The sequence below is a fragment of the Lathyrus oleraceus genome, chromosome 7 (assembly GCF_024323335.1).
Source record: "Lathyrus oleraceus cultivar Zhongwan6 chromosome 7, CAAS_Psat_ZW6_1.0, whole genome shotgun sequence".
Taxonomy (NCBI): Eukaryota; Viridiplantae; Streptophyta; class Magnoliopsida; order Fabales; family Fabaceae; genus Lathyrus; species Lathyrus oleraceus.
Genome location: NC_066585.1, coordinates 286,692,577 through 286,701,886, shown reverse-complemented (window position 1 = coordinate 286,701,886; position 9,310 = coordinate 286,692,577). Strand labels below are relative to the sequence as shown.

The window sequence follows — 9,310 nt, the reverse complement described above, 5'->3', positions numbered from 1 at the left end:
TATCTCCTCAACAGATTGATGTCCCAGCATATGTCCTAGACAACAGGTCTGATATTGAGTCTAAAAGCACAAATGCAAGAGAAACTCCCAGCAACAAGGGACCATCTATCAAAATTCAGAAGGATCATCGCATTGAAAATATCATGGCAAATTTGAATGATTGAGTCATCACCAGATCCAAAGATATAATTTCCAACTCTTGATTCATCTATAAGATTTAACTAAAGAATGTAAAAAAAACATTGAATGATGAATTTTGGATAAATGATATCCAAGAGGAATCGTGTCAATTCAAAAGGAATAATGTATGGGAGTTAGTTCCAAGACCTAAAGATGTAAATTTCATTGGTACTAAGTGGATATTCAATAATAAGTCTGATGAATGTGGTAATGTAACAAGGAACAAGGCAAGGCTAGTTGCTTAAGGATACACTCAAATAAAAGGAGTTGATTTTAATGAAATATATGCTCCAGTTGCTAGACTTGAGTCCATTAGATTATTACTATAAATTTCATGCATGATGAAATTCAGATTTTATCAAATGGATGCTAAAAGTGCATTTCTAAATGGTTATCTTAATGAATAACTCTATGTAGAGCAACCAAAGAGGGTCATTGATACCAAATTTTCAGATCATGTGTACAAGTTAAAGAAAACTTTTTCTTACTTGAAGCAAGTTCCAAGAGCTTGGTATGTAAGGTTAAATGAGTTACTGGTCAATAATTGATACAAAAGAGGTGGAATAGATAAAACACTCTCTATGAAGAATCATTTAGGAAAGCTCATGATATCTCAAATATATGTTGATGACATTGTATTTGGTGGAATATCATACCACATGGTGGAACACTTTGTCTAACAAATGAAGTTTGAATTTGAGATGAGTCTTGTAGGATAATTCACTTATTTTCTTGGTCTTCAAGTTAAGCAGATGGAAGATAGCATTTTTTCATCTCAAAGCAAGAGTGATAAGAGTATAGTGAAGAAGTTTGGGCTTGACAATGCAAGCCACAAAAGAACTTATGTTGCTACACATGTGAAATTGACCAAAGATAAAAATGGAGTTTGTGTATATCAAAGTTTATATAGAAGTATGATTGGGAATTTGCTCTATCTCACAGCAAGTAAACCTGACATCACATTATTTGTAGGTGTATGTGCTAGATATCTAGCTAAACCCAAGACTAGTCATCTTACTCAAGTGAAGGTAATATTGAGGGTATATCAATGGGATAAGATAATGTAGGTTTCGCCTACGCGAGGTGCATGTTCTATATCTGTAAGGTGCAATAGGATAATTGTAATATCCAATTGCTAAAACAATGGGTCAAACTTAACGAAACAAATTCTAATAAGATTATATACGTTTAGAAGAAAGAGTTGGAAATGATCCATATGATGGATTGGAATAAGGAGTCATTCACCCAACTAAAATATTCGAGAGTTGTATTAGATACAATTGGAAGGAGTTCCTACCTAAATAACCTAGTTTTGTGTAATCTGCCTACGCGGACTTAAAACAAAGTGAAATGTGAATCTCGACCCACTAGAAAATCTTCCAACGGGATTTTCCGAATCAAATGGTGAGGGTCATTTGTTTTGAGTAAAATAGTGGGAGTATATTTAATTAAAGGCCTAATTAAATATGTTCTTTTAGTGATACTAATATTTTCATATTTTTCATGTAGATTACCATGACAACAAACACCTCTAACAACATTTTACGATCAATCCTTGATAAGTAAAAATTGTCTGGGACAAATTTTTTGGATTGACACCGAACTTTGAGGATTGTCCTCAAGCATGATAGAAAGTTGTATGTCTTGGAGAAACCTGTTTCTGAAGAGGAACCTCCTAGTTACGCACCTAAGACAGAAAAAGATGCTTATAAGAAGCATGTCGATGATGCCAATGAAACGGTTTACCTCATGCTAGCTACCATGAACTCAGAGTTGTAAAAGCAACATGAGAACATGGCAGCGTTCGGTATGATCGGACACCTGAAGATGCTCTCTCAAGAGCAAGCAAGGCATGAAAGGTTTGAAGTTTCAAAAGCCCCTTTTCAAGGCAAGTTAGCTGAGGGAGCCCCTCTAGGTCCCCATGTGCTCAAAATGATTGGTATGTGGATAACCTTTAGAGGTTGGGTTTTCCCCTCAGAAAGGAACTTGGGACTGATTTGATCTTGCAATCATTTCTAGATAGCTTCAGTCAATTTGTCCTTAATTTTAACATGAATGATATGGACAAAACTCTTCCCGAACTGCTAGGCATGTTAAGAACTGTTGAGCAAAATTTGAAGTCAAAAGGGAAGTCCATTCTGATGATCTGAAATGAAAATAGACAGAACAAAAGGCCCACCAAGCAGGGTGGTAAAGGGAAAGGCAAGGAAGTTGCCAAACCCAAACCCATTGCTCCTGCTTTGAAGTCTAGTGGAGGCATAACAAAGGAAGGCACTTGCTTCCATTGCGGTAAGACTGGTCACTAGAAGAGAAACTGCCCAAAGTACCTTAAAGATAAGAAGAATGGAGTAGAGACTTCAACTTCATGTATTTTTGTTATTGAAATTAATTTATCTACTTCTGCATCATGGATATTAGATAATAGATGTGATTCTCACATTTGTACCAATGTGCAGGGGCTAAAGAGGAGTAGAGATCAGGCAAAGGGTGAAGTTGACCTACAAGTTGGCAATGGAGCAAAGGTTACTGCTTTAGCTGTAGGAACTTATATATTGACTTTACCTAGTGGTTTAATAATTCAGTTAGAGAACTGTTATTATGTACCTGCAATTAGAAAGAATATTAGTTTCATTTTTTGGTTGGACAAGTTTGGTTTTTCATTCATAATAAAGAACAATTGTTGCTCCATTTATTTGAATGATATATTTTATGCTACTACGCAAATCCGATTAGTTCAACATCTATCTCTCTTGATCAGTTACCTTCAAAATCTTTATCTTTCAATATCCCTTTTTCTTCCAAATGTTGTGCATTAAAATATCTGAAAGGAAAGAGAAGTTAAACCAGTAAGCAAATTTTTTCACTTCAAGAGTCACCAAAGAAGTAATTAAGTAACTGATTAATAAAATTAAATCTATTAATTGAGTCGCATATAAACGTAAGTATTATCAAATAAGATGCATTATATTAATAATTGATTAAACAATAGTAGATATGAAGTTTGGGAGATTGCAAAGTATAGTCATCCGAATGTACTAATTGTATTAAAACCAGGACAAGAAGATTCCTCGTGTCTCCGATTGATCCACTGAAAGTGGACAAATTCAGAAGAATGCATGCTATTTGAGAATAGAAAATAGCTTCTTCTTTTGCAACCAAATGATATTACAGTCATTAAAAAATATTCTTTTCCATCAAAAAATAAATGCACTAGCCGGGAATCGAACCCAGGTCTATACCGTGGCAGGGTACTATTCTACCACTAGACCACTAGTGCTTCTTGATACATCAGACCATGAGTACAAATCTCTCTAATGCACTATTTTCCCTATATATGCTTTGTTCCTTAGAAACTGCAACTGAGTGTGATAGTTGAAACCTGAAACAACCGCAAACACAATGTACTAGTAGCAGCTTCCAATTTGAGTAAAACTTGGAATCCATGAGAATCCAATATTGCACCTTAAGCAGTGCTATAACACTATTCTGCAAGCTATATGGATTACAAAATATCAAAATCAGAGCTTTTCTTGAGAAGTTGGCGTCCAGGTTTACACTTAACCAAACCATATAATCCCTCAAACTTGGGACCAGGTAAACTTCCAACAACATATTTAATTGAAATTCAAAAGCATACATTGATCTAAACCCACTAAGATTTTTAGGGTTAGAACAAACACCCTAATAGACTCTTTACTAACCAAATGAGACTTAATGGCAGTGACAAACTCGTATGCCATAATTTTGAATTGAAACAGATAAGCTAACTGCCAAAACTTTGAACCAGAATAATATAATGGCAGAATCTTGGTTTTCATTCATTCAAAATCAAACTACATTACGCATCTGGTTCCATTGTTACATCAACTTACATTGTTACCTCTCAAGTTCTATTGTTACATACTCCTAATAATTGAACTAAGTAAATCCAATATAAAAATATTATATCATCATGTCACACCTGTTGCCTCCATCATCATCTTTCGGAGTTTTTTTTTTATTACACCAAAAAATGAAGAAGTTGTGATAATAACTTTAATAATATTAATTAAGTGGGATCATTTCTTGTCTTTACAATATAAAAATATAATGGCTTTATATATAAGTCTTACGGTTTGAATAGAAATCTCACCAAATCTATTAATTGAGTCGCATATAAACGTAAGTATTATCAAATAAGATGCATTATATTAATAATTGATTAAACAATAGTAGATATGAAGTTTGGGAGATTGCAAAGTATATAGTCATCCGAATGTACTAATTGTATTAAAACCAGGACAAGAAGATTCCTCGTGTCTCCAATTGATCCACTGAAAGTGGACAAATTTAAAAGAATGCATGCTATTTGAGAATAGAAAATAGCTTCTTCTTCTGCAACCAAATGATATTATAGCCATTAAAAAATATTCTTTTCCATCAAAAAATAAATGCACCAGCCGGGAATTGAACCCGGGTCTGTACCGTGGCAGGGTACTATTCTACCACTAGACCACTGGTGCTTCTTGATACATCAGACCATGAGTACAAATCTCTCTAATGCACTATTTTCCCTATATATGCTTTGTTCCTTAGAAACTGCAACTGAGTGTGATAGTTGAAACCTGAAACAACCGCAAACACAATGTACTAGTGTCATACCCCAAAATTTGCCCGTTAATTTTGCAAGACATTTTTTTAAGGCACTCCAACTCATTACTCAAGGCATTGACCTTAAAGGAACAAAGACCCAACACATAGGTGGCCAAATCCAGAAAATGGCCCAAACTGGCATGCTCGCTAGGCGAGCAGCTCCTTCGCCTAGCGAACCCTTCGCTATGCCACTCGCCTAGCGAAGCTTGCGAATACCAGAAAATTCTGGGCTTCATTCTGAGCCTATTAGGTCACGAAAAAGCATTATAAATACCAACACTTCAGTCAGAAAAGGGGAGAACGAAAACGGGAGATAGAGAGAAGGCACAGCAAACCCTGGAGGCTAACCCAGAGAATTCAGAGCAACCCTAAAGGAAACCCTGAAGGAAACTCATCTGCACCAAGGTTATCTCCGCCCAACTCAATCCGGCGCCAACCCTAAGAGTGACTTGCCAATTCAAGGTTGCAATTCAGTTGCAAACAGGTTTGCATTACTATTACCGCTTTATGTTCTTAACTTGCATGCGGCATTATGATTGAATTTATAAAAATATCTTAAGTTTTTACATGTGAATTTAAGTATGTATGAATATCTTGGACGTTTAACCATGTAATTTCTGTAATGGATGCCATAGGGTTTGAAGCTTTCTGGAATTGTACTGTTATTAAAACCAGAACCCGCAGCCGCTCGCTAGCACATCGCTAAGCGAGCATGTAGCGAGTATTCGCTAAGCCTTCGCCAGGCGAGGCAGGGGCGAACGTAACAGTCGCTGATTTTTCTGTTCTGTTCTATGCTTATCTGATCTGTTTTATTCTAACCATGCGTTATTTTGCCTGACATTCCTACCGCTGTGTTTCTTTTGTGGTGTAATTCTCGATTGCACCCTGATTTGGTATTCTGACCTGTTTGCTGAATTTTGTAAGGGTTCACATACTCCCGGAGAAGGTAGCCTGCTAGGTATTCCACTTTATTTGTGGGATACCCTTGTGGAGATTCACCCTAATTACCTAATTGATTATAATGTGGACCTAATTACCTAATTGATTACAACTACCTAATTGATTGTAAAATATTGCCTTTGAATATGTGATCTTGGACCTCTCTTTGTTGCCTTACGGTATTACGGTATTATGGTCATGTCCCGCGAATGTGGGGATACACTTAGCAAAGACCCTTCGATTAAATCATCATGTCCCTATAAAATAAATCATTGTCCCTCGGATGTTGCCTGCGAATATACGATTTTGTCCCTCGATGACCCTTCGTTGTAGCCTATGGTTAAATGATGATCGTCCCTTCGAATGCTAAGGTATCCTTACAAATGTTGCCTTCAATGACCAATTGATGACCCTACGATGACCCTTTTACATCCAAAGGGATAAGACTACTTACTTCTCAATAGTAAGGACAGTTTTACCCTCATAAGGATAGGAAATGCCCATAAAGACCTTGGGTAGGTATAACTCCTAAATGCTTGCTCACAGCTTAAACTACTTTTCGCACCTCACACTTTTCAAAACCTCTATTAGAAAATCACCACTTGGCATACATTCGTACTAGAATCATTGTCAAGTTATATTTTTCTAAACAGCTTTCGAAATTAAACGAGATAAATACTTTGTATACATTCGTACAAGAATCATTACAAAGTTAAACTCTCTTTTCAAAACATTTTCTAAACAGCTCTCACACACTTTTTCAGACAAGAAAAACATAAGTGATCAAGCAATTAAGAGCCCATGGATAACCATGGATACAAAGGGTGCTAACACCTTCCCTTTGTATAATGTACCTCCCGAACCCAAAATCTAATTAAGGTCTTTCCTGTTCTTTTCCACCTTTCCTTATTGGATAAAAGAAAAGTCGGTGGCGACTCTTGCTAACCGCGACATTTGCTTTCCAAAGCAAAAACACACAAAGTCAGTTCACCGTATGACAACTAGTAGCAGCTTCCAATTTGAGTAAAACTTGGAATCCATGAGAATCCAATATTGCACCTTAAGTAGTGCTATAGCACTATTCTGCAAGCTATATGGATTACAAAATATCAAAATCAGAGCTTTTCTTGAGAAGTTGGCGTCCAGGTTTACACTTAACCAAACCATATAATCCCTCAAACTTGGGACCAGGTAAACTTCCAGCAGCATATTTAATTGAAATTCAAAAGCATACATTGATCTAAACCCACTTAGGGTTAGAACAAACACCCTAATAGACTCTTTACTAACCAAATGAGACTTAATGGCAGTGACAAACTCGTATGCCATAATTTTGAATTGAAACAGATAAGCTAACTGCCAAAACTTTGAACCAGAATAATATAATGGCAGAATCTTGGTTTTCATTCATTCAAAATCAAACTACATTACGCATCTGGTTCCATTGTTACATCAACTTACATTGTTACCTCTCAAGTTCTATTGTTACATACTCCTAATAATTGAACTAAGTAAATCCAATATAAAAATATTATATCATCATGTCACACCTGTTGCCTCCATCATCATCTTTCGGAGTTTTTTTTTTATTACACCAAAAAATGAAGAAGTTGTGATAATAACTTTAATAATATTAATTAAGTGGGATCATTTCTTGTCTTTACAATATAAAAATATAATGGCTTTATATATAAGTCTTACGGTTTGAATAGAAATCTCACCAAATCTATTAATTGAGTCGCATATAAACGTAAGTATTATCAAATAAGATGCATTATATTAATAATTGATTAAACAATAGTAGATATGAAGTTTGGGAGATTGCAAAGTATATAGTCATCCGAATGTACTAATTGTATTAAAACCAGGACAAGAAGATTCCTCGTGTCTCCAATTGATCCACTGAAAGTGGACAAATTTAAAAGAATGCATGCTATTTGAGAATAGAAAATAGCTTCTTCTTCTGCAACCAAATGATATTATAGCCATTAAAAAATATTCTTTTCCATCAAAAAATAAATGCACCAGCCGGGAATTGAACCCGGGTCTGTACCGTGGCAGGGTACTATTCTACCACTAGACCACTGGTGCTTCTTGATACATCAGACCATGAGTACAAATCTCTCTAATGCACTATTTTCCCTATATATGCTTTGTTCCTTAGAAACTGCAACTGAGTGTGATAGTTGAAACCTGAAACAACCGCAAACACAATGTACTAGTGTCATACCCCAAAATTTGCCCGTTAATTTTGCAAGACATTTTTTTAAGGCACTCCAACTCATTACTCAAGGCATTGACCTTAAAGGAACAAAGACCCAACACATAGGTGGCCAAATCCAGAAAATGGCCCAAACTGGCATGCTCGCTAGGCGAGCAGCTCCTTCGCCTAGCGAACCCTTCGCTATGCCACTCGCCTAGCGAAGCTTGCGAATACCAGAAAATTCTGGGCTTCATTCTGAGCCTATTAGGTCACGAAAAAGCATTATAAATACCAACACTTCAGTCAGAAAAGGGGAGAACGAAAACGGGAGATAGAGAGAAGGCACAGCAAACCCTGGAGGCTAACCCAGAGAATTCAGAGCAACCCTAAAGGAAACCCTGAAGGAAACTCATCTGCACCAAGGTTATCTCCGCCCAACTCAATCCGGCGCCAACCCTAAGAGTGACTTGCCAATTCAAGGTTGCAATTCAGTTGCAAACAGGTTTGCATTACTATTACCGCTTTATGTTCTTAACTTGCATGCGGCATTATGATTGAATTTATAAAAATATCTTAAGTTTTTACATGTGAATTTAAGTATGTATGAATATCTTGGACGTTTAACCATGTAATTTCTGTAATGGATGCCATAGGGTTTGAAGCTTTCTGGAATTGTACTGTTATTAAAACCAGAACCCGCAGCCGCTCGCTAGCACATCGCTAAGCGAGCATGTAGCGAGTATTCGCTAAGCCTTCGCCAGGCGAGGCAGGGGCGAACGTAACAGTCGCTGATTTTTCTGTTCTGTTCTATGCTTATCTGATCTGTTTTATTCTAACCATGCGTTATTTTGCCTGACATTCCTACCGCTGTGTTTCTTTTGTGGTGTAATTCTCGATTGCACCCTGATTTGGTATTCTGACCTGTTTGCTGAATTTTGTAAGGGTTCACATACTCCCGGAGAAGGTAGCCTGCTAGGTATTCCACTTTATTTGTGGGATACCCTTGTGGAGATTCACCCTAATTACCTAATTGATTATAATGTGGACCTAATTACCTAATTGATTACAACTACCTAATTGATTGTAAAATATTGCCTTTGAATATGTGATCTTGGACCTCTCTTTGTTGCCTTACGGTATTACGGTATTATGGTCATGTCCCGCGAATGTGGGGATACACTTAGCAAAGACCCTTCGATTAAATCATCATGTCCCTATAAAATAAATCATTGTCCCTCGGATGTTGCCTGCGAATATACGATTTTGTCCCTCGATGACCCTTCGTTGTAGCCTACGGTTAAATGATGATCGTCCCTTCGAATGCTAAGGTATCCTTACAAATGTTGCCTTCAATGA

General features: G+C 36.7%; 3 non-coding genes across 3 annotated transcripts; all 3 read right to left on the bottom strand.

Moving 5' to 3' along the window:
• Window positions 1-3,386: 3,386 nt before the first annotated feature.
• Window positions 3,387-3,457, bottom strand: TRNAG-GCC (transfer RNA glycine (anticodon GCC)). Its single transcript has one exon. It is a non-coding gene; the product is annotated as a tRNA-Gly (tRNA).
• A 1,154-nt stretch (window positions 3,458-4,611) lies between these two features.
• On the bottom strand, window positions 4,612-4,682 carry TRNAG-GCC (transfer RNA glycine (anticodon GCC)). Its single transcript has one exon. It is a non-coding gene; the product is annotated as a tRNA-Gly (tRNA).
• Window positions 4,683-7,771: 3,089 nt separating this feature from the next.
• On the bottom strand, window positions 7,772-7,842 carry TRNAG-GCC (transfer RNA glycine (anticodon GCC)). Its single transcript has one exon. It is a non-coding gene; the product is annotated as a tRNA-Gly (tRNA).
• Between the last annotated feature and the right edge of the window lie 1,468 nt (window positions 7,843-9,310).